This window comes from Staurois parvus, unplaced genomic scaffold (genome assembly GCF_062004578.1).
Source record: "Staurois parvus isolate SC_StPar_1 unplaced genomic scaffold, SC_StPar_1.0 ptg000636l, whole genome shotgun sequence".
NCBI lineage: Eukaryota > Metazoa > Chordata > Amphibia > Anura > Ranidae > Staurois > Staurois parvus.
Window position 1 is genome coordinate 1,604,881 of NW_028318432.1, and position 25,764 is coordinate 1,630,644.

At 42.5% G+C, this 25,764-nt stretch overlaps 1 protein-coding gene and 1 long non-coding RNA gene across 5 annotated transcripts in view; one reads left to right on the forward strand and one right to left on the reverse strand.

Moving 5' to 3' along the window:
* The window catches only part of LOC149449095 (uncharacterized), a 35,389-nt gene extending 34,908 nt beyond the window's left edge, over positions 1–481 (reverse strand). The window contains exon 1 of the long non-coding RNA XR_016315449.1: positions 410–481. This is a non-coding gene — a long non-coding RNA (uncharacterized LOC149449095). The remainder of the gene's footprint in view (positions 1–409) is intronic.
* CACNB2 (calcium voltage-gated channel auxiliary subunit beta 2) overlaps positions 1–25,764 on the forward strand; it is a 402,461-nt gene that overhangs the window by 80,842 nt on the left and 295,855 nt on the right. The window lies entirely within an intron of this gene.

A 25,764-nucleotide genomic window follows, 5' to 3' on the forward strand; every position in this document is an offset into this window, starting at 1 on the left:
TTCATTCACACAGCTTATCGCAGCCGCCCAAACTTTGCCGCATAATTTCTTTTCACATTTCACTACTGGCCAGAAGTTTTCATTCGAAGAATGATGAGCAGAATAATACTTGGTTCTAATTCATACAACAGCATTAGTTTCAGTCTTATATATACCTTTATTGTAAAAACTAATTACTATGCACCCTTTGCACCCCTAGGTTTCTCTTAGGTGCCCCCTTGAAGTAAAAGTCTATTTAATAGAAAAAAACACAAAAATAAAACACCCTCTATACCTGGGCATTCCTCTGTGCGCATAAATATATATATATATATATATATATATATATATATATATATATATATATATATATAGGTAATTTTTTTTAAATAATAATAATTTTTTTATATATGGACACACACGCACACACCTTTTTCCCGAGAATCCTCTGCCAGGTCTGATGTCATTAACCGTCCTTCCTCTTCTCTTCTGATGGTAAGAGTGGTTGAGCTGTACTGCTGCACTGGACCACCCCAGGGGTGTGTTCATGTGACAGCCTGAGCTGAAAGTAAGAAGGTTGAATGGTGGTGGTCATCATTCAACCCAGAAGACTGGGAACATCTTGCAGTGGAATGGATTTACTGCAGCTCTAGATTAAGGTGAAAGAGCTGCTTACATTTATTTATTTATTTTACATTTAATGGGCTAGTAAGTTTAGATTTGTATTATATTTTTTTAGATTAAGTTCAGCTTTATAGTGAATATACACTATATTTCCAAAACTATTGGGACACCCCTCCAAATCATTGGATTCAGGTGTTCCAATCACCTCCATGGCCACAGGTGTATAAAATCAAGCACCTAGGCATGCAGACTGCTTCTACAAACATTTGTGAAAGAATGGGTCGCTGTCAGGAGCTCAGTGAATTCAAGTGCGGTATCGTGATAGGTTGCCACCTGTGCCATAAGTCCATCCATGAAATATTTTTGCTACTAAATATGCCATGGTCAACAGAAGCTGAAGCATGCTGAAGCATGCAGTGCACAGAAGTTGCCAACTGTCTGCAGAGTCAATAGCTAAAGACCTCCAAACTTGTAGGCATCATATTAGCACAACAGCATGTAGAGAACTTCATGGATTGGGTTTCCATGGCCGAGCAGCTGCATCCAACCCTTACATCATCAAGTGCAATGCAAAGTGCAGATGCAGTGGTGTAAAGCACGCCACCACTGGACTCTAGAACAGTGGAGACGTGTTCTCTGGAGTGACGTATCACGCTTTTCTGTCTGGCAATCTGATGGACATGTCTGGGTTTGGCGGTTGCCAGGAGAACAGTACTTGCCTGACTGCATTGTGCCAAGTGTAAAGTTTGGTGGAGGGGGGATTATGTTGTGGGGTTGTTTTTCAGGGGTTGGGCTTGGCCCCTTAATTCCAGTGAAGGGAACTCTTAAGGCGTCAGCATACCAAGACATTTTGGACAATTTCATGCTCCCAACTTTGAGGGAGCAGTTTGGGGATGGCCCCTTCCTGTTCCAATATGACTGATCACCAGTGCACAAAGCAAGGTCCATTATGACATGGATGAGCGGGTTTGGGGTGGAGGAACTTGACTGGCCTGCACAGAGTCCTGAGCTCAACCTGACAGAACACCTTTGGGATAAATTAGAGTAGAGACTGTGAGCCAGGCCTCCTCCCCTGACATCAGTGCCTGACCTCACAAATGTGCTTCTGGAAGAATGGTCAAACATTCCCATAGACACACTCAAAAACCTTGTAGACAACCCTCCCAAAAGAGTTGAACCTGTTATAGCTGCAAAGGGCGGGCCAACTCAATATTGAACCCTACGGACTAAGGGGATGGCATTAAAGTTCATGTGCATGCAACGGCAGATGTCCCAATACTTTTGGCAATATATTGTATATTTAAAACAAAACATACCCCCTAGGATACTCACCTCCAACTACCAGCGATGCAGTGGTTATATGCCTTGCAGGCCCCCGTCACCTTTTTCCTGATTAGCAGGGCTGGGTGAGAGGGGCAGCTGCCCTGGGAGCCATGCTTTATTGTAGGGATGGGGGAGCTTTCCTTCTGTTACAAGGCTGACAGGAGTTGTGACAACAGCATATCTACTCCTGTCAGCATAGTACTGGGAGCAGCGAGGAGAAGAGAAAAGAGCTGGGACATGATGCAGGGTGTGTTCAACAACAGCTCAGACAGAGTCCCGGCACTGCCCATTGCTGTTTTTTGGGCTTCTTTTTTGGATGGCTGGGGAATGACAACACCCAATGCATGTGCACAGGATTCAGTGATTGTGGCACAGCTGAGGTGTGCTGAGAGGGAACGCTGATATGTGTACATTCTCTAGAAAACTGCAGGCAGTCAGGTATGTCCCTTCTGCAATAAGAAGCTGCCTGTTCGCAGTTTTATAAAAGTTAGGTTTAGATCCACTCTAAGCACATACCTTCAGCCCTGTTAACAATGCAGGTGACGTGTGTCACAGGTGTATTCACATATATGTATTAAAAAATAGGAACATGCAGTTTAAATTTTTTTGTGCTGCATTCATAATACTTTGTATTTTCAGGGAAGTTATGTTAGGTTTGCTATAGTTTTTAATAGTGGCAACCCTTACAAGGATATTACCCCTTTCTCGATCAATAAAAAAAACCCTAAAAGTTTAAAGCAGAACTCCAGGCAAAAATAATTATATAAATAACAAGATGAAAATGAATAGCCAATTTAAAGATAAAATGACAAAACCAGTTTTTGCTGCAATATTCACCTTCAATCCAGAGATTTCCCCCATAGTACTTTTTTTTGCTGCCAGATGTCCTCAGTCTGATGACCAGCATCATTCAACCTACCTCCTCTGACCCCACTTCATCCTGGAAAAAAGAATGGCCTTCTATACAGTGTACCTCTATCCAAAGAATTGGTTTTGATTTCTGTCTCCTCTCTCCTTCCTCCACTATCTGCATGAGTCACTTCTGACAGTTGATATGCTGACACCAAACAATCCCAGTAAATGCCCCTCCAGCACACAGCAGGTAATTGACAGTCCCAACTGTGCATGCTTCCCTAGGAGACTGTGTAAAAGGGGGGTGTCCACTCCATCCACTCAACTCTCAGATTACACTCAGCTCTGTGCTCTATGTTGTGCAGTGTGTGACATCAGATTCCAGCCCCCTGCCTTCTTATTGTCAAGGTCCTACGTTTTCCCAGAGGTTATGTTACTCCATGTGCTGGCGTCCATCTTCAATTTCTGCAGAGCATGGTGGGAATCTTTTATGCCTTCAGGTCTCTGAGGTCCATCCCCCAGAGGGGGTGGCTGATTACATATAAGCCTGTGGTCCGCACATGCCCTTTGCACTTGTGTCTTGTGTCTTTGTGTTGCTATAACTCTGCTCTGACTCTCGTGACTCTCCTGGAATCTGACTCGGCTTGTGACTCGACCATTCTTTGTGTTCTCCTTTGATCTGACCCTCCGTTGCTGAACCCGGCCCGTGACCTGTGATTCTCGTCTGCTGTCCTGTACCGTTTTTGTCCCGTTGTTGTCGACCCGGCCTGCCCGACTACTCTATTGTCTTTTCCACCAGCTACACGCCATTGGCCATTACCGCAACTGGGGTGTCTCAGGGGCCGTGACCTGGTTCCTGGCTGCATCAAGTCCATCCCCACCATCAGGGGCCCTGGTGAAGGGCAGCCTGGGACTTAGACTCCGCGCCCTGAGGGACTTTGGTCTGTGGGTGGTTGTTGTCGTCAGCCAGTGCGTTACATTGTTATTAGGCCTGCCTGTCCGTTCCTCAGCTCCAGCCCTGACACTGATGCTCAGAAATGTTGATGGAGGAACCGGGCAATTTTCTTTCCTGCATCCTGTGGCTGCAGGTAGGAAGATCACATCATCTGTAGCCTGTCTTAGACTAGTAGTGCTGTGCAGAGCCCCCCCCCCCATCCCCACTTCTGAAGCCTTTTGGGTGAAGAATTAAAGGAAGATATTGTCAAAAGAGATTACAGAAATATTTCACTTACTCCCCTGGGGCTTTTAGACAGCAAAATGATAAGTGTGACAAGCGTATTGATATAAAAAAAAGTTGATAACAGCTTTATTCATTTGAATAAAGCTGTTATCAACTTTTTTTTATAATATTATACTTGTCAGACTTATATTTTTGCTGCCTAAAAGTCCCAGGGTGGGTATGAAAATATTTTTGTATAGTTAGGGTAATTGGGGACAAACAGCAACCCTTCTGTGTGGTTTCGCTATTACATGTCAAAAGAGATTTGGGTACCTTTACCAGCTGTATTTAAAGATACATTAAAAGTAGTATTAAACCTTCAGCGTTCTTTAGCTTAACATATTGAACACAATGAAATGAACATTCCCCAGTAAACTACTTGTTAAAATTCCTAGCCTAGCATTTGTAGTTTGCAACATTTTAGGCTCCTGACTCCTGCTTACTCAGTGATGCTTCCCTGAACTTCTGGTCTTCACAGGAAAGAGATAACAGTGAACAATGCAGTCTCGAGGTCTCAGCTTGGAGAAGGGAGGAGAGAGGAGCAGGGGAGTGCCTTGCCATCCTACAGTGTAGGGAGATACAGCTCTAGCCCTGACATGAAGTGTGGCTCCATAGGATGCTGTGTAAGAGAAAGTAGCTACCCTGAAACTGGAAACCTGGGGCAACATTCATGGTACCAGCTTTAACTGGAACAGAGGCAAGGATTAAAAGATAAAGAAGTTACATACTCGGTATGTGATTAAACTTGCTGCTGAAAGTGCCTAAAAGTTAAGGTTTAATATAATTTAAGGATGTTGCATTAGATGAGAGTGAAACAGTTAATACACATTTAAAGTAAATGTAAACCCTTTCATAGTAATACATATTATTTAAAAAAAAATACACAATGCTTTAGCAAACTACCATTCAGTTAAGGTTTTCATTTATTTAATATTAATTTTGTAACCTGCACATAAGTCTAAAACTTTGAATTTCTTTGGCTGATATAAACAACTGAACAGTTCTTCTTTCCTCTAGTTATATTAGCCCAAAATTCCAATTCCCGGATGAGACATTTAGCAGACCAAATGTCATTTAGTTAGAGTCTACATCTACTTCAATTGTGTACTTAGCTGTTGTTCCTTTAAATGAAATAGCTGAACTAGACACTATAGAAACATGGGAGTCTGTAGGATACTATTTATAGAAACAGCAACAGGTTTAGATGTGTAATTTTTGTACATTTATATAGATAAGTATAAATTGTCATCACTGTATATAACCATAATCCTTAAAGTATACATTATACTTCACTCTCATTCATGATAAGAAGCAGTACGTGATTTCCACCATGAGTTAGACATACTGATACTGCAACCGGTGCAACAAACCCAAAAACTAGTTGTGATAACTTGTAAAATTATAAAGAGGAAAAACACTGGGCGTATGCAGTGTAGCACTCACTCCAGAAGGAGTTGCTGGATTTTATGGGATTTCCTAATTTTTCACTGGTAATTGATGTGGCCTACAGTTGCACCAAACCCTGTTAGCACTGACCACTCCATTAATCTTCTTTTGGTACTTTTTATTAGCTCAAAAAGTCCCTCTACTGTATAGTATATTCAGACTTTTGCAGTGAGCCAAGGTTGAACTCTTTTGCCTTTTCCACAGGCTAGTGTGGGCCAGAAGGACAGCTACAGTTGCAAGAAAAAGTATGTGAACCCCTTGGGATTATGTGGAGTTTTGCATGAATTGGGCATAAAATGTGCTCTGAACGTCATCTAAGTCACAACAATAGAAGAACACAGTCTGCTGAACATAATACTACACAAACATTAGATGTTGCCATGGTTTAATTGCACATAACATGTAAACATTCACAGTGCAGGGAGGAAAAAGTATGTGAACCTTTGGACTTAATAACTGGTTGACCCTCCTTTGGCAGCAATAACCTCAACCAAACGTTTCCTGTAGTTGCAGATCAGACCTGCACAATGATCTGGAGTCATTTTGGACCACTCCTCTTCACAAAACTGTTTCAGTGTAGCAATATTCTTGGGATGTCTGGTGTGAATCGCTCTCTTAAGGTCATGCCACAGCATTTCAATGGGGTTGAGGTCAGGACTCTGACTGGGCCACTCCAGAAGGCGTATTCTGTGCTGTTGCAGCCATTGTTTTGTTGAATGACTTGTATGCTTTGGGTCATTGTCCTGTTGCATCACCCTCCTCTGCGGAGCTTCAGTTGGAGGACAGATGGTCGTACGTTTTCCTGCAAAATGTCTTGATAAACTCTGGAATTCATTTTCCCATCAATGACAACAATCCGTCCAGGCCCTGAGGCAGCAAAGCAGCCCCAAACCATGATACTCTCTCCTCCATGTTTCACAGTGGGGATGAGGTTTTGATGTTGGTGTGCTGTGCCTTTTTTTCTCCACACATAGTGTTGTGTGTTCTTCCCAAACAACTCAATCTTGGTTTCATCTGTCCACAGTATATTTTGCCAGTAGTGCTGTGGAACATCCAGGTGCTCTTTTGCAAACTTCAAACGTGCTGCAATCTTCTTTTTGGACAGCAATGGCTTCCTCTGTGGTGTCCTCCCATGTACTCCATTCTTGTTTAATGTTTTCCTTATTGTAGATGTGTCAACAAAAATGTTAGCATGTGCCAGAGATTTCTGTAGGTCTTTAGCTGACACTCTGGGATTCTTCTTTACCTCATGCAGCATTCTGCGCTGTGCTCTTGCAGTCATTTTTACAGGACAACCACGCCTAGGGAGAGTAGCAACAGTGCTAAACTTTCTCCAGTTGTAGACAGTCTGTCTTACCGTGGACACATGAACATCAAGGCTTTTGGAGATACTTTTGTAACCCTTTCCAGCTTCATGCAAGTCAACAATTCTTGATCGTAGGTCTTCTGAGAGCTCTTTTCTGCGAGGCATAGTTCACATCAGACAGTGCTTCTTGAAACCAGTAAACCCAAAACAAGTGTGTGTTTTTTAAGGGCAGGACAGCTGTCAGCAACACATCCAATATCATCACACTGATTGGAGTCAAGGTTGGCTCACTCCTGGCTCCAATTAGCTCTGGGAGAAGTCATTAAGCTAGGGCCTCACATACTTTTTCCTCCCTGCACTGTGAATGTTTACATGTTATGTGCAATTAAACCATGGCAACATCTAATGTTTGTGTAGTATTATGTTCAGCAGACTGTGTTCTTCTATTGTTGTGACTTAGATGACGTTCAGAGCACATTTTATGCCCAATTCATGCAAAACTCCACGTAATCCCAAGGGGTTCACATACTTTTTCTTGCAACTGTATCTACTTCCAGCCCCTCATAGGCTAGTTGAGGACTTTTAAGTTGACACTGACTATGACTAAGTAAAACTCTCCGTCAGCTTCCTTCCCTAGGTAGCAGCCCTGAAAAGCATGAACTAGTCATCTTTAGAGATATACCCTCTATGGACAGCAGGCCTAAGAAGAAAGGACGCTCTTCTCAAACCCTACCCAGACAGCAAGCTTGGGGGGCAAATACTGAATCTTTGGACTCATATCCCATCTAGACAAGGCCTATTAGGCAAAGACAGATCTCTAGACTCACAACCCCTCCAAGGAAAGCCTTGGAGGAAAAGACCAGATCTCTAGACTCAAAACCCCTCCAGGCAAAACCTGGGAGGAAAAGACAAGATCTATAGACTCACAACCCCTTCAGGTAAAGCCTGGATCTTTGGACACACAACCCCTCCCAACACAGCCTGGGGGACAAAGACTGGATCACTTGACTCACATTTCCTCCAGGGAATGATCAGGAGACAAAGATCAGATCTCCATACTCACATACCCTCTAAGGAATAACTGGGAGACAAAGACTAGATCTCCACACTTACATCCCCTCCAGGGAATTTCAGGGATTGACTGGGAGACAAAGACCAGCTCTCTGGACCCACATCCCCTCCAGGGAATGACTGGGAGACAAAGACCAGATCTCCGTACTCACATCCCCTCCAGGGAACGACTGGGAGACTGAGACCAGATCTCTGGCCTTACATTTTCTCCAGGGAATGAATGGGAAACAAAGACCAGATCTCCACACTGACATCTCCTCCAGGAAATAAATGGGAGACAAAGATGGATCTCTGGACTCACATCCCCGCCAGGGAATGGCTGGCAGACAAAGATGGATTTCTGGACTTACATCCACTCTAGGGAATGAATGGGATTCAAAGACCAGATCTCCACACTGACATCTCCTCCAGGGAACAAATGGGAGACAAAGACTAGGTCTCTGGACTCACATCTTCTCCAGGGAATGACTGGGCAACAAAGATGGATTTCTGGACTTACATCCACTCTAGGGAATGAATGGGAATCACAGATGGATTTCTGGATTTACATCCACTCTAGGGAGTGAATGGGAAACAAAGACTGGATCTCCACACTCACATCCCCTCCAGGGAACGACTGGGAGACAAAGATCAGATCTCTGCACTCACATCTTCTCCAGGGAATGACTGAGAGACAAAGACTGGATCTCTGGACTCACATCCCCTCCATGGAATAATGGGAAACAGACCGGATCTCCACACTCACATCTCTAAGGAATGATTTTGAGACAAAGACAGAGCATTGGACTTACATCTCCACCAGGGAATGACTGGGAGACAAAGACTGGATCTTTGGACACACATCCCTTCCAGGGAATGCCTGAGAAACAAAGACCAGATCTCTGGACTCACCTCTTTTCCAGGGAAGGACTGGGAGATAGATACAGATCTCTGGATTTACATCCCCTCCAGGGAATGAATGGGAAACAAAGACTGGATTTCCACACTCACATCCCCTCCAGAGAACATCTGGGAGACAAAGACTGGATCTTTGTACTCACCTCCCCATCAGGGAATGATTAGGACATAAAGACTGGCGCTCTGGAGTCACAATCCCTCCAGGCAAAGATTTGGAGGCAAAGAAAAGCATCCCTCACACTGACATTCCCTCCAGACAGGGCCTGGGAGGCAGGGATCCTTCTAGAAGATCACCCCAAATATTTATTTCCTATCCCAGCATACATCACTGGAATAAATCTCTCAGTGACTGGCCAAGGCAGACTACATACTCAAATCTTCTCACTTGAACTACTTCGAGAATACTCCCTATAAGGGAGGTTTTCACTGTGCTTTCCCGTTTGCTCTGGTAAAGAAGTGTAATAGTAAGGGAGCAAAATGAGGTAAGTATAAAGACATAGAGAAGGGTAGCATTTAGGTGAATCTAATGCTATGGTTGATGAACAGTTTATACTTTAAGCTAGAAATGTTTTAATTAGCAGTGGATAGAAGGGGGAGGGATAAAACCTATATCATATTTTTATTTCTATCTGTGTCCCTTTTGGAGAGATTTCCTCTTACTTCCTGACCATGGGAAATTCTGTCACCCCCAATACAGAGGATGATCATGGGACAGGAAGTGAGGGGAAATTTCTTAAATGGCAACCATTGCATTTCAGCAAGTGTGTTAACTGTTCTTCCATGGTCCCTTGCTGTACCAGTGAGGAGTTTTGATTAGAGTGACTTTTTTTTTGTTTTTTTAGTAACTACATTCTACTTAAAGAAGAGATTAGACATTTTCCAGGTGTCTTCAGGCCAGTCAAATGATGAGGAGAGACCTCTTGCTCTTCCATTCCTTTCCAGCAGTGGGCAGTCTACAATGATGTGCAGATAGTGCTGAAATGATGACGTCAACGTTGCATGATTACATAAATGAAATGGTGATGCTAGCTTGGGGGGGACATAATGCCCTGACCTCACGGTGAAGTCCTTAGTTTTCCAAGTTGAAAATGAAGTAATGTGGAGGACAGCTGAAGATTGAAGGTGAGCATTACAGCTTTGCTATTTTTATTAAGTTGCTGGGGGACTATTTTAATTAATACACTGTTAACCCAGTGGTAGGTTTTAAAGCACCACCAAAAAAAAATCTCTTTAAGAGGACAGCATACCTTTAAAAGAAGATGGGAATTCTCAATATTTTTTTTTACTGCTGCCTGCGCTGAGGAAGTCCACAACTTCACAGTCTCTGTTGTGATCTCCAAAGGAACTACCAGCAACATAGATCAGAGAGATGACATTGTTGACTCTTTTCTGGCATGGCTTAGATTGTTCAGGTGACCACTGATATTACAAGTGGCAGTTGACTTTAAGCCTTATTATCCAGCTTGCCAAATTTGAGGCCATTGCCAGTTGCAGACTTTGGGGCACTCAACTATTCTTCTGCAACTTTGTGCCTTAAGGATAAATAGCATATGAATATGAGATTTTGTGCCAGAAGGCTCTACAGCGGGGTCTGTTTATTTAAAAAAAAAGCAGGGTCAATCACTGCCATTTAAAACACATGGACCTGCATAATGCACCTGCAGAGAATTTTTGTTAAATCTATAATTCCCTGCTTTATAAATTTTCCTCTTAGATTGGACAATATTCAATATCGGTTATTGCTGGCATATGCTGCCATCTTGACACGCCTACAAGCAGGTTTTTACTGTAATAATCCCATAACAGTAAAATCAGTCTGTATATGCAGTAAAGCATGCTTGTTATACTCACTGTGGAATCTAAGGGGTTAACTATCTGCATTGTGTAAAAAGGCCATTTGTTCCTGATTGCTCTGTTGCTCCCCTTTTTTATCTGTTGATAAGACAGACTGAATGGTAAGCATTCTGCACATGTTCAGTTTAGTGTGTATTGCTAGAAAAGGTTTTTTTTTTCTTGGGAGAGTGCATGTGATCAGCACAGGGTCAATCAGCACTGGACAGAGGTCAGAGGTCCTGCATCCTCCTAGAGAAGAAATAAAACTCCTACAAGCTTTAGCTAGTGCTTGGCTGAACAGGTTTAGCAGTTTATATTGACTATCAAACTACTTATATTGACTATCAAACTGATCAAACTACTTATAAGATATGTGACTATTTGGAACTATTTCTTTTTGGAGAGATTTAGATGTGTGTCTAAATTTCCCTTTGCTCTAAAGCACGAACTCAATTGAACAACAAACTGAAATCTTTTAGGTGTACTGTGGGAGACCAGATATAGTGAATGCAGGGTCTGGGGCTTAGTAACACTTTAAAGACTTAGTGAAGCAGTATTAGAAGTCTTCATTAAAACAGACTATCACTCAAATGTGAAAGTGCTGCACATCCTGCTGCCCACCCCTGCCCCTACTCCCCCCCCCCTTTTTTTTTTTTTAGGAGAGTTGGTGCTATTTTGCCAGGCACTCACTCCTGCTTCCTCATTTCTCACTTAGGTGTGAATGATGTAGGCAGGATAGGAAGGGATAACACAACCCACCATACACCTCGCCTGGCCCGAGTGGTTGGCAGATAAAAGCAGCCTCAGCTTGATTCATCCAAGCCATGCTCCTAACATGTTTCGTCCCGACTCTAGGGTTTACTCGTGGAGGACGAATTAAGCTGAGGTTGCTAATCGCTTGGGCCGGGCAAGGTGTGTGGCGGTTGGGCAATCTATTCCTATTTCTACAGCGTGTTTTGTGTCTGGAAAAAACCCAACCTGCACCTCACTAGTCACAATTCATTGGACCTTGTTAGCTTGAGCAAGGGCCACTAAGCATTTATTGTAGGTGTGAATGATGTCACTCATCCCACCTCCCTTCCTTCATGCAACCTCCTGGGTCATGTCACCAGGAGGCTACAGAACCAATTTCACTGTGCCTCACAATCTCACACAAGTGCAGTGGAGAGCTGGCTGTGATTCCTTAAGAAGTCACAATTAGTTCCCAAATCCACCTGGGTGGTGCTAGGCTTCTGCCGGGGTGAGAAGAATCAGATGCGGGAAGACAGCCTTGGACTCTATGGACTGGTAAATACCTGATATTTAAAAGTCAGCAGCAACCGATACGTGCCACTTCGGGACGGAGTCAAGCTCTCCAGTTTTGAGCTTGACTCTTTCCCATATATATATATATATATATATATATGAATATGATGTGTCTCACTTGTGAATGACAAGCTTTTCTCTGCACATTTGTCTTGCAGAGAACATTCCATTTAGTTATTTGGTTGATCTGCCATTTATCTGTTGTTTTTGACTTCTGCCTGGTTCATACGTATCGGGATCCTGTATATTGTGTTCCTTTTGTTGAAAAAAAAAAGTCAGCAGCTAAAGTATTTGGCTCTACTGACTCTACTTAATTTTATTTTAAAAATGGGTTATGTTCCTCTTCAAGGGTATAGTACAGCCTTTCTCAACCTTTTCAGTACAGAAGAACCCGTGAAAAAACTTTCTGGTCTCAGGTAACCCCTGCTAAAAATTACTCTCTACCACTCATGATACCTTAGTGGGACAGTCAGTGGGAAGAATGCTCCTTACACTAGTGGTCATTGGGAAGGATTACCCCCTTACAGATAGCTAAAAAGGTCAATGGTGTCAGTGGGGACTTATTTGAAAGGCAAAAATTGCTCATTGCTCAAGGAACCTCTAGCAACCTCTGGAGGAACCCTAAGGCTCCATGGAACCCTGGTTGAAAAACCGTGGAACAGTGTGTTTAAATATAAGTGAACAAACATAGCAGATTTTGGTTTTAACCCTTTTAACTTGTGTATCAACAAGTGTATTTTTTATGGAGTGCATTCTCTTCCTCGGTGTCTTTTCCTTTTTTTTTTGTAAATAAGTTTCATTGGCAAGAACAAAATGTGGTTGTTTTTGTTAAATAATGCCGTTCTTTGCATCATCGAGAACCTCCCGCCACTGCAAGAACATCCAAAGAGAATAATGACCCTGTGCATCACATGACCTGCCTAAAGAGCTCTGGAAAGCTTGATATAACAAAAAAAAGCAAACAATACAGCAGAGAGGCCTTGGTAGGTGGTTGTGGGACTAGTTGGTGGACGGAGTAAGCCTGGAGTCTGCCTTTAAAACATTTAAGGCCAAGTCTGCTTTACTCTAAGAAGTGGATATAGGCATGTACTAAAAGAAGCATCATTTTATCATTGATGATATCCTGTTTATGTTAACCTCACGCTTAACCACAATGCTATTTACTTAACCTTCTTTACCACTTCAAAACTTTTTTGGGCTTAATATGCAACCACAAGAAGTCTGAGGCTTGACTTAGGGTCAGCTTCTCCAGTCTGTAGATGTTGTTACAGAAAATCCAAGCAGTGCACCCACCAGATACTCGTACGGGCTCCTTCCATGCGACAGTGACCAACGTCACTTGTACTTCTTCACCATGGCTCTGTGCAAGCCCAAGCCAACGACTGCCCCAAACCCTGAGCCACTACATGTGCCACCTGTAAAATCAGCTTTACTTCATATACCACTGATGCAGTTCTTTATTCTGGTCATATCGACTTACTCAGAAGCAGTCAGATCCCTCATCCAATACGTTATTTTCTGGAGTGGGATGTATTTAACTGGTAGACATAAATATCAAGGGTCAAGCAAGGTTTAACAATATGTTCTCGTTTTTAACTTTACACAGCCAAGTTCTCATGAGTATTATGTCAGCTGCTAAAATAACATTTCTGTTTAGTTTTGAACTGTCCATTCATAGAAACATTAGAGAAAGGATCCCAGAATCCCAAAAAACACCTCCATACTATAGACATAGATTTTTATGAAATTAATTATATGAAAACCAATTAATTTACATGTATTGGGATTTTTTTTAGCAAAGACATGTAGCAGAATAAATTTTAGTATAAATTTATGACGAAATTTGATTTTTTTTTAAATTTTATTGCATATGTTTATTAGCAAAAAGTAAAAAATTTTTTTTTTTCTCAAAATTGTTGGGTCTTTTTTTGTTTATAGCATAAAAAAATAAAAAAGGCACAGGTGATCAAATACAACCGAAAGAAAGCTGTATTTGTAGGAAAAAAGGACGTAAATTTAATTTGGGTGCAGCGTTGCATGACTGCGCAATTGTCAGTTAAAGTAACGCAGCTCTGTAAAGCAAATAATTTGCCTTGTCAGGAAGGGGGGGTAAATCCTCAGGAGAGCAAGTGGTTAAAGCTGAACTCCAGGCAAACAGCTACATTTTCACTCAAACTATATATATCTGGATTGTTTCAGCTGCCAATAGGTTTGTAATCCTGCTTAGCCAGTCTTGCGATCTGGTCACCCCTGCCAGACAGCATTGCCTGGTCAGTGACCTCACTTCCTCCAATGCAGTTAAAGCATAACTACACTGTATCAGAACACCACAAACTAAAAACACTATTGATTTTTATTTTTTTTTATTATTCAAACCAAACTCCCCCATCCATATACCGTATGTCTCCATGCTATACTTTGCTGAGAAATCACTTTTAGAAACACCCCATAGCATTTCTGGCTGTGGGTCATCTTGATTAGGGGAAGATGATTCTTGTAACTTTTTCAAAATTCTGTTTAATTGATTTATCAAAAGTGGAGTGTGAGTTTTTAAAATTATGTTTATTGATTTATCAAAAGAGGAGTGTGATTTTTTTTTATAATTCTTTTTATTGATTTATCAAAAGAAGAGTGTGATTTTTTTTAATTCTGTTTCTTTATGTAACATTTACTTACTGGGATCCATCTGCTCTTAGCTTAGGCATGCAGGGAGGAGGGTGTGCTTAGCTGAGAAAACCCCTTCTCCCCTTCTGAAGACTCCTGGGATGTATGACATCATTTCATCATTTGCCTAGGCAAATTGATGAAGAAATAAAAAAAAGTTTAAAACAAGTAAATATAGTATACTTTCCTATCTATTTACTAATGCTAGCAGCATAAGGATTAAAAATAGTCAATGTTGCCTGAGAGAGTGAAGTTCCACTTTAAAGCAAAACAAATACCTAATTTTGTTATGTGGATGTAGTGTAGACAAGTAAATCAGGTGATGTAGCTGAGCAGTCTTCTGGGTTCTGTAGAACTCTTCACTGCAGGGCTGCCCTGTCCTCTTCCTTGTGATGAACGTCTGAAGGTGTATGGGTTAACAGCTTCAGGTCTTTGGGCTCAGCTGCACTACAGGTAGTCCAATTGAGGACATGCTCCCTCCTGCCTTCTCCTCCAGGGATTACACTGCCTGCAACATGATCTGTGAATGGTGGAAAGAATACTGTGACTCATGAGACTCTCCCCCTTTCACAAATTATGTTACAGGCAGTGTAATCAGTGAAAAAAACTTCTCATTGGAGGAGAGAGCAGGAGGGGGTGTGTCCCTATTGGATCATCTTTACAGCTGCTGAGACTGGAGACCTGAAGCTGTTAGAACCTAGAGCTCCTGAGGTTCAACAACAGGAAGAGGCAGGGCAGTCCTACAGTGGAGATTTCTATAGAATCCAGAAGCCTGCACATGGTGTGACATACTTCATTATAGGCAAATAATGGAACTAAAGCTGCTGAGAAAAATTCGTTTTTAACTAAACTTCAGCTGTGAAGCCCATCTCCGGGTGAAAAATAGTTTTCCCATGCAGTGGGGTTGGGCTCGTTTTTGTCTACGGGAAGAAGAAAGAACATAGACTTTCCTAATCCTCCAATCCTCTCAGCACAAGACCAATCTGGCACCCGCACGCTACAGCAGTTTTGAGTTGTGGACTGTTCCTGGTATCATCAAGCCCAGAGCAGGCTCCATAGATCAGGAACAGTCCACTGCTGGATCGTGGGGGAGTGCCATTTTCCGGTGGAATGAAGGATTGGGTGAGTATAAGCTTTCTCCTCACCCCTAGACAAAACATGCCGTTGACCCATGCAGTGCGGGCACAGCTTGACTGTATGAAAAAACATTTTTTTTGCCCAAAGTTGGGCTTTAAATATACCATTGATAGTGTTTTGTTTTATTTATCTGATGCAAAAAAACACGCCCAAGCAGTGTTATCAGCCCTGCCCAGTTCTCCCCTGCTGGATTATTTCTTTATTTATTACAGGTACTTATATAGTGCCGTCAATTTACACAGTGCTTTACATATATATTGTACATTCACATCAGTCCCTAACCCTCAAGGGGTGTACAATCTAAGGTCCTTAACTCACATTCATACATACACATACTAGGGACAATTTAGACAGGAGCCAATTCACCTACCAGCATGTCTTTGGAGTGTGCAAGGAAACTGGAGTGCCTGGAGGAAACTCATGCAGGCACAGGGAGAACATGCAAACTCCAGGCAGGTGGTGCCATGGTTGGGATTCAAACCAATGACCTTAGTACTGTCAGACAGAAGTGCTAACTATTTAGGCACTGTACTGCCCTACAAAATGCCTCCTTTTTATTTAATAGAGAAGAGGAAAGGGGCGGGGGGTAAAAGCATGAAAAAAGAAAACTAATGCAGCCATCATGTCTAAGGACCAGTAATCTGTAATTTATTAAATTTTTGTTCTTGGGTTTAGCTAGACTTTAAGCATAGTAAATCATGCATACTAGAACAGGCTTACACAGTAGGAAGACCCACCTTGCACCTGTCTACAGCCACTCCAGAAACATTAGTGGTGTGTGAGGACCACAGTGAAATGTTTCAGATATGTGACCTAGGGCTGCCTGTATTTAAAGTGGCAGCTTAACATAGCAGAAATGATATAGATGTAAATCAAGATGTGCTTGTATTAAATGTTGCTATCTCATCTATCTTTTTAACATATTTACCATCTGCCTCAGAGTAAATAATTAATCACTCATTTTCGCAGTGCAGTACCTTCGTATATTAGAGCAAATAAAGTCTCAGCACGTGAAGAGGAATGAATAAAGAAATAGATGTTATTTAAAGTGTATTTCCACTTTTGCAGCCAAACTGATAACGCCTACTTCATATTTGTTACGTGTTCCCATTCACATAGCATGAATTAAAAAATAAAATAAAATTGATGCTTACCTTTTCACTTGCTTTTTAGTTGCTGGAAAATCTTAAAGTGGACCTTCACCCTAAAAGTTTTGTTGTGCTGCCCTGCCTACTTCCCCCTCCCTCTCTTAAAAGTAGACTTTTTTAAAACAAAATAATTTATTTGCACTTCCTTGTTTCTCGTCTAGGTGAGAATTTCTCCCCACCCCCTACTTGAGCCCATCTACGCATGCACTATTTTCCCTGACCATATGCACTTCCTATGCATGCCCAAGGACTACTACCTGCACATACATGGAAGAATCACTGGTTCTGCCAGGAACCAAAAGTCAGGCAGAGCCCATGGGAACATCTGTGCCCTAATGGTGGGTGGTGGAGACACATATGTGGTGAGCTCATGTTCAGCTTTAAAGTGCTTGTAATCCCTTACATATACCCAGTGACATGACTGGCTTCAGGTGACACCTAGAGATTAAACAAATCCTCCTCCATAAGTTCTACCTGTTTATCTGCTGTTTATTTTCTCCTTCTCCTGCAATCTTCCTCTACATTTATTTAAAATGCTGCATTATTAAAGCTTGTCTGAGCTTTCAGAAAATAGGGGGCGGCAAGCTAAAATTGCACACTGCAGAGCTCAGTGAGGAGAGTTCTGACAGCTGATTGGAGGGAAGGGACACACCCCCTTCACACAGCACACAGGAACACAGCTGAGACTGTCAGTTTGCTGGAGGTCCCTCCCATGTCACCATTTTTCTCTTGATGTCAGGAAAACCTGTCAGAGGTGACTCATGCAGATAGCAGAGGAATGGGGCAGCAGACAGAAATGACACTTAGGGGTTTATTTACTAAAGCTGGTTCACTCAGAATCTGGTACAGCTGTGCATGGTAGCCAATCAACTTCCAACCTCAGCTTGCTCAATTAACCACTTAAGGACCGCACTATAGCAGAAATACTACTACAGGGCGCCACCTGTGCAGAAAATAACATATAGATACGTGAATTTACATTTCTGGGTAGGGGGCGTGCCCTACCCACGCGTGCACCCTACCTGAGCCACCATTCATGGCTGCAGATGTCAGTCACCAGATCCTGGAAGGTAATTACCTGCTGGTGCCCGGCTCCCGCAGTCTTCCTCCCTGTCAGCTCGGGCACACTGCTCGAAATGGCTGTGCACAGCACAGCCATCCCGAGCAGTGTGCTTACAGTAAAGCACACACCCCCCACAGCAGAGCCATACACAGCAGTGTGATTACAGTGAAGCACACGGACACAGCCCTCTAGTAAAACACTCCCTACACATAGTTAACCCTTTGATCGCCCCTCACATTAACCCCTTCCAGCCCAGTGCCATTAGTACAGTGTCAGTGCTTTTATTAGCACTGATCACTGTATTGGTGTCACTGGGGATGTCAGTGACACCAAGTTAGCTCCCCCTTAGTGTCAGAATGTCCGCCGAAGTCCTGTAAAGACATGTCACAGAATAAATTTTGCCTGAATTTATGACAACATTTTATTTTTTTAATTTTTGTACTAGACATGTTTAATAGCAAAAAGTCAAAAATATTGTTTTTTTTCTCAAAATTGTCGGTTTATTTATTTGCTTATAGCACAAAACTGCAGAGGTGATCAAATACCACTGAAAGAAAGTTCAATTTGTGGGAAAAAAAGGATGTAAATTAAATTTTGGTACGTTGCATGACCACGCAATTGTCAGTTAAAGAAACGCAGCGCTGTAACGCAAAAAACGGCCTGGTCAGGAAGGGGGGTAAATCCTCTGGAGGGCAAGTGGTTAAGCTTTAGAAATAAAACCTGTAAGCTGATTGGTTTCTCTGCAGAAGTGCACCAGATTCTGAATGAACCAGCTTTAGTAAATAAACCCCTTAGTGATCTTAACTGAGACAAGTACACTCTATAGATGGATATGCTTTGTTCATTTTTCATGTCTGAGGTTTTTCAGCCACTTTGAGACTTGTAAGAGATTTGAATGGTTACGTTTCTGCCTACTTTCGCATAATATAGTGCAGTGATTGGGCACAGATACATTATTATCAATGTACACTGTTTGGACTGCCTATTAGTCATTATTTGGTTATTTGGTTGTATTTCAAAACAGCATTTTATTTTCACAAATTCATATTTTTTTAAATCTCAAAGTGGATCTCCAGACTTTATATGGATTGAGTGGAGAAGGTTTAGAACCTTTCAGGTTTTTATAGCTGTCTGAGTCTTTGTTGGGGATATTTCTTCTCCTGTCCTAGTGACCACCAGGGCAATGTGTGCTAGAAGACAAAATTCCCGTTCTTCTTTTCCAAAATAAATTCAATATATGTTGCTTTTAAGAACCCAGTAGTCATTCAATGACACCATCACCACCACATTCCCTACTGTCCCTGTGGATTCACCAAAACAATACATGGATAACACTCAGCATGCCAGTAGAATGAGAAGTGAAGGAAAAGCCTCTTGTAGGTACCCAGCAATGAAAACCTGACAAAGGATCTCATTGTTCCATACCCTTTCCTATCTTGGTAAGCGTTGGTTGGAGTGCCACTTAAAGAACTAAGGAAGATCTATGGTCACAGCATACATTTTCACTTTATAACATCAGCATGGGAATAGCAATACACCCAATAGCTATATTTGACAATATAATTTAACCCCTTCCTGCTGGCGCCTCCCAGTCCTTTAAGAGTTTCAGTCGCCGGGAAGCTGGGCGGGTGGGCGTGGTTTAGGAATCATGTGACCGCCGTGACGCGTCATCACGGCGGTCACATGATCGGGAAAGGTCCCGATCGAAAGAGCGGACTGGGACCTTTCCGTGAGTACCACACATGTGTGCTGGGAGTGCGCAGGGCGCGCGCTCTCAGCACATATGTTTTTTGCTACATGAACGCAAATGTGCGGCCGCTCAGCGTCTAGGCCCAGACGCTGGTGTAGCAATATGTTATATGCTGTGTATGGCCTCTAGGGGTCTCACTACTTAGATACTGGTACAACTGTGTTATTGCCTCTCTTTGGTTGTAGTTCTAGGGCAGACACATGTATAATGGCAGCTAGAAGCACCTAATAAAATGTCTCCTGTTAACTACAGTGTGTGAGCATCTGAGCAGGATCCACTAACAGAACATGGTGGCAGCTGGGCACTGAACCTCTGAATAGCAAGTCTTCTGTCTACAAATACAGATTGTGTGACACTGGAACTGTACAGAGAATCAGCAACTGTAAGTACAGAGTCCCTATCATACTGCACTATGGAGAGTGGCCTGAAACCCCCTCAGAGACTGGATGTCACTTCTTCCAATCTCTCACAGACATGGAGACACTGGAAGGAAGAGTTTACTCTGTATGTGGACCTGACAGTGGCACCCAGAGATGAGCAGAGGGAAGTAAAGCTGTTTTATTACTTGATTGGGGAAAAAGGCAGAGAACTAGCCGAGACCCTGCTCACAGACAGCATGGCACTGACAGACATACTGCAAGCATTTGATAAGCACTGTGACCCCAAAAAGAATGAGACGGTGGAGAGATACAAGTTCTTCTCAAGGAATCAGGAGATTGGGGACAGTGTGGACAGATATGTGACAGAGCTGAGGAGACTGGCTGCAACCTGTGGATTTGGGGACATCAGGGACTCCCTTATCCGAGACAGGATAGTGTGTGGCATCAGAGACTCTCACCTCAGAGAAAGATTACTGAGGGAGGAAGAGCTGGCGCTGGAGAAATGTATACAAATCTGCAGGGCTGCAGAGCTGACTAAAGACAGGCTGAAGATGATGGAGGGCACCAGTGATGCCTCAGTACATGCAGTATCTGTGAAAGGCAGAGCAAGGTCCAGGCTCCCTGTGAGCTCAGTCCAGTGTAAATACTGTGGCAAAAGACATGAAAGAGACAAAGAGAAATGTCCAGCGTATGGGGAGTCCTGCAGGACTTGTGGCAAGATGAACCACTTTTCAGCTGTGTGCAAATTCAAAACCAGCAAACAGTACAGACAAGTCCACACAGTGACCCAGGACACAGACGAGGACAGCACAGAGGGCATCACATGGCTGCAGCTGCAGTCTGCAACAGAGAACGTCAATGTAGTCAAACAGCCAGTAGCCAATGATGCAAAGCAGCTCTTTGCCATATTTATGGTGGATGAACAGCCCATAAGATTTCAGCTGGATTGTGGAGCAAGCTGCAATGTCATTCCATTCACTTTGCTTAACAAACAGGTTCCCATTGAGCCCACTGATAAGGTACTGGTCATGTACAACAAAAGTGTTCTGAAACCCATGGGAACATGCAAGCTAAAATTAAGAAATCCACGTAACAGAAAGAGCTACAGAGTGGAGTTTACTGTGTTGCAGGAGGACGATCACATTCCTTTGCTGGGAGTTAAAGCAGTTCAGGCTATGGACTTAATAAAGGTGCAGTCCCATAACATCATGGCTCTGGAAGTTTCTGAGAATACTCAAAATCCTACACAAAAGGCAGAATACATTTTGGATTTTCACCACATAAAAACAGAGTATGCTGATTTATTTGAAGGTGATGGGTGCCTGGAAGGTAAATACAAACTAGAAATTGATCATACAATACAGCCTACCAGACTGCCTACAAGAAGAGTACCTGTAGCCTTAATGCAACCGCTTAAAGAGGAACTGCAGGATTTGCACAGCAGAGGTATGATAGCACCAGTACAGGAAAGCACAGACTGGATATGCAGTTTGGTGATAGTGAAAAAACCATCAGGCAAGTTAAGAATATGCATTGATCCTAAGCCACTGAACAAGGCCCTTAAAAGAAATCACTATCCAATGCCAACAATAGAAGATATTCTACCAGATCTATCAAAGGCTAAAATATTTTCGGTATGTGATGTGAAAAATGGGTTCTGGCACGTGGAACTGGATAAAGAATCAAGTTTATTAACAGCATTTTCTTCCCCATTTGGACGCTATAAGTGGCTTAGAATGCCAATGGGAGTAAGCCCAGCTCCAGAAGTGTTCCAACAAAAATTGATGCAAGCTTTGGAAGGACTGTCTGGAGTAAAAATAATAGCAGACGATATACTAATAGTTGGGGAAGGTGATGATCTAGAATCCGCAACAAAGGATCACGATAAAAAGATGATACAATTCTTAGACAGATGTAGAAAAAAACAAATCAAACTGAACCTGGAAAATTCAAACTAAAAATGACAGAAGTACCATATATTGGACATCTTCTTACCTCAAATGGTGTTAAAGTCGATCCAGAGAAGGTGAGGGCGATACAGGACATGCCGACACCTACAGATATACGTGGAGTACAACGATTCCTGGGCATGGTGAATTATCTTTCCAAATTTTGCAAGCATTTATCAGACATGTGTGAGCCACTGAGACAGCTAACTCACAAAGACGTACTCTGGGAATGGACAGAAAGCCATGAAACTGCTTTTCAGTCAGTGAAAAATGCTATTGCAGACGCAGCAACGCTAAAATATTTTGATCCAGATCAAGCAGTGGTAGTACAATGTGATGCCTCAGAAACCGGCCTTGGAGCCACACTAATGCAGGATAAACAGCCAATCACATATGCAAGCAGAGCGTTAACTCTAACAGAGCAAGGATATGCTCAAATCGAGAAGGAACTACTAGCGGTAGTATTTGGGTTAGAGAAATTTCACCAGTACACCTACGGTCGACAAGTGGTGGTGCATTCAGATCACAAGCCTTTAGAAAGTATTACAAAGCCACTACTGAATGCCCCAAAAAGACTGCAGCGTATGCTGTTAAGGCTTCAGAAATATGATTTTAACATTTGTTACTGTCCAGGGAAGGATTTACTGATTGCAGATGCCCTAAGCAGAGCTTACTTACCCATCACAAATGAAGAAGAAAAAGACATTGAAAGCATCAATATGTGTGAATATCTGTCTGTCTCAAAAGACAGACTGAAACAAATACAGACCTGCACAGTGGAAGATAAAACTCTATAGATCCAAAAGACTGTCATCTTGAAGGGATGGCCAAAACACAAGCAGCATGCTCCAATGGAGGTTTCTCCATTTTTTCACATAAGAGATGAACTCTCTGTGCAGCATGGAATCATCTTTAAAGGAGAAAGAGCTGTCATACCACAATCACTTAGAAGAGACATTATAGAAAGATTGCACTCGACTCACTTAGGTGTAGAAGGATGTCTACGTCGTGCACGAGAATATGTTTATTGGCCTGGAATGAATGACCACATAAAAAACTTTATAGCACAGTGTGAAATATGTGCATCGTGCAATGATAAGCAACCAAAAGAGACATTGCAACCACATACAATTCCAAACAGACCATGGTCAAAAGTAGGAACAGATCTGTTCACGTGGAACGACAAGGAATATCTGGTAACTGTGGACTATTTTTCCAACTTCTGGGAGATAGACTACTTACAAGACACAAAGGCCAAAACAGTAATTAAAAAACTCAAGGCCCATTTTGCCAGATATGGAATTCCGGATATTGTGTTCTCTGACAACGCCGCTCAATTTACATTGGAAGAATTCAAAAAATTCAGGGAGAGGTGGGAATTTGAGCACCAGACATCATCTCCTGGATATCCGCAGAGTAATGGTAAAGCCGAGTCAGCAGTAAAAACAGCCAAAAGACTCATGCAAAAGGCAAAACAGGCAGGTACAGAGATATACCTGTCTATACTGGACCACAGAAACACACCCACACAAGGCCTAGACACCAGTCCAGCACAGCGACTTATGAGTAGACGTACAAGGACTCTCCTACCAACTGCAGGTCAACTACTAAAGCCAAAGCTTGTGGGCAATGTTAAAGCCAAACTAACGAAGAATCAAGATAGGCAAGCTTTCTATTATAATAAATCTGCAAAAGATCTGCCTGTTCTCCAGAGCAATGACAATGTACGGATTCAGCCAATAGGCAAATATGACAAACACTGGAAAAAAGCGAAGGTTGTACAGAAATTGGGACCACGGTCCTATGAAATTATAACAAAGGAAGGAAGAAGATGGAGGAGAAATTGGAGACATCTGAGAAAAACACAAGAAGGAGATGATACAGGGCCCTGGGAACAGTATATGGACACTCAAAGCGATGAGACTATGAATACCAGCAACAAAGAAACAGGAACTGCTGAGGAGCATAGGGAGGTCTCTAGGCAGAGAGAGACAGTCCCAGAAAATAGACTGCCAGAATCAGAAGAAACCTCATATGTTACGCGAGCTGGCAGAACAATCAGAAAGCCGGCTCACCTCAAGGATTATATCTAACTTATAGCTATGTTCTACTTCACCATTTTGTGTTTGTTATATTTCATTGTTCTTTTATTTAAAAGAGAAAGGATGTAGCAATATGTTATATGCTGTGTATGGCCTCTAGGGGTCTCACTACTTAGATACTGGTACAACTGTGTTATTGCCTCTCTTTGGTTGTAGTTCTAGGGCAGACACATGTATAATGGCAGCTATGAGCACCTAATAAAATGTCTCCTGTTAACTACAGTGTGTGAGCATCTGAGCAGGATCGACTAACAGAACAGCTGGGAGGCCGCACATTTGTGTGCAGCCGGCGCAAAGGGGTTAAGCTTGCTTCAGAAATCTCCTTTTATGTTGTGATTCTGCCTGTCTGCTAGCCGTCTCTTTCCACAACTTCCTGGATTCCCAGCATGCTTTGCAGTTTCTCCTCTATTTCTAATGACTACATATCCCATGGTACCTTGCTGCCTGCAAGCAGTGATTCCTGTACTGACTCCACCTCCTGAAACTCCTCCTCTCAGCACCTCTGTAGTAAGGCAGGCTCTGTTAAATGTGTGACCCAGCAGTGCTACTCACCAGGCGTAGTGACTACGGGTCACAGAATTCAAGGAAATAAATGCGTGGGATCTCCACAAAGTAAGTTTACAAACTTCAAGGTGGTGCAGATTAATAGGAGTAGCCTAGAAATCATTGAAATATAATGGGGAAATTAATATATTGAATTTTTATTTTGACCATAGATATACTTTAATTCCAGCCAACTGGATAAGTAGCAGATGCTGTGCATCATAGACAAGGATTCATTTTATATCCCATAATGTCTAGTTTCATGGTATGAGCCCTATGACCACCTATATCTTGCCTTAATTCCCATTGTAAACCTCAGACATGAAATATGAACAAAGCATATTCCTCTATAGTGTGTACTTGTCTCAATCCAGAGCACTAAGTGTCATTTCTATCTGCTGCCTCCTTCCTCTGCTATCAGTACGAGTCACTTCTGATAAGTTTTCCTGACACCAAGAGAAATGGTGAGACTCAGCTCTGTTTCTGTGTGCTGTGTGGAGGGGTGTATGTCTCTTCCCTCCAATCAGCTCTCAGAGCTATCCTCACTGAACCTTGCAGTGTATAACTTTCAGCACTCTGCCCACTTTTTTTTAACTGCTTCCCGTCCGCCCTATAGTAGAAATTGTGCTGTTCTCCTCATATTTGTTATTTAACTGTGCATTGTATTACCAATTCTTATTTCACCATGTTGTTTCTATGTCTTGATCTGTTGCTGCCATCTGCTGGCCAGAATTTGCATGCTGCATGCCTTTGTTATAGCTAGTAAGTGTTTTCTCTGCTGGGCGTGGTTTTAGGCAAGCCTTGGTTCTGGTCACTTCCTGCAGCCATTTTATCTGCTATATAGCTGTGTGACAGGACATTCATTACCCTGGGCTTGTGAAGGCATCAGTTTTTGACCAGCAGTTAGCCTCAGGAAAGATATCGCAGGACAGCATCAATACCTCTACTACCTTACAGTATTGTATCACTGTTTGTCGCTGTATTTTGGACCAAATAAACCCACGCTGATTTCATTCCCGTGTATACGTTTGGATCCATCTAACCTGAACATCTGCCGGTCCGGTCTGCTCCACTGCTTGGATACGAAGGTAGGAAGTTACACAGCCATTATTAGATATACCTTCATTCGCCTTCATGTGGGGACAGAACAGTCAAAAACTGCCTTAAAGTCCA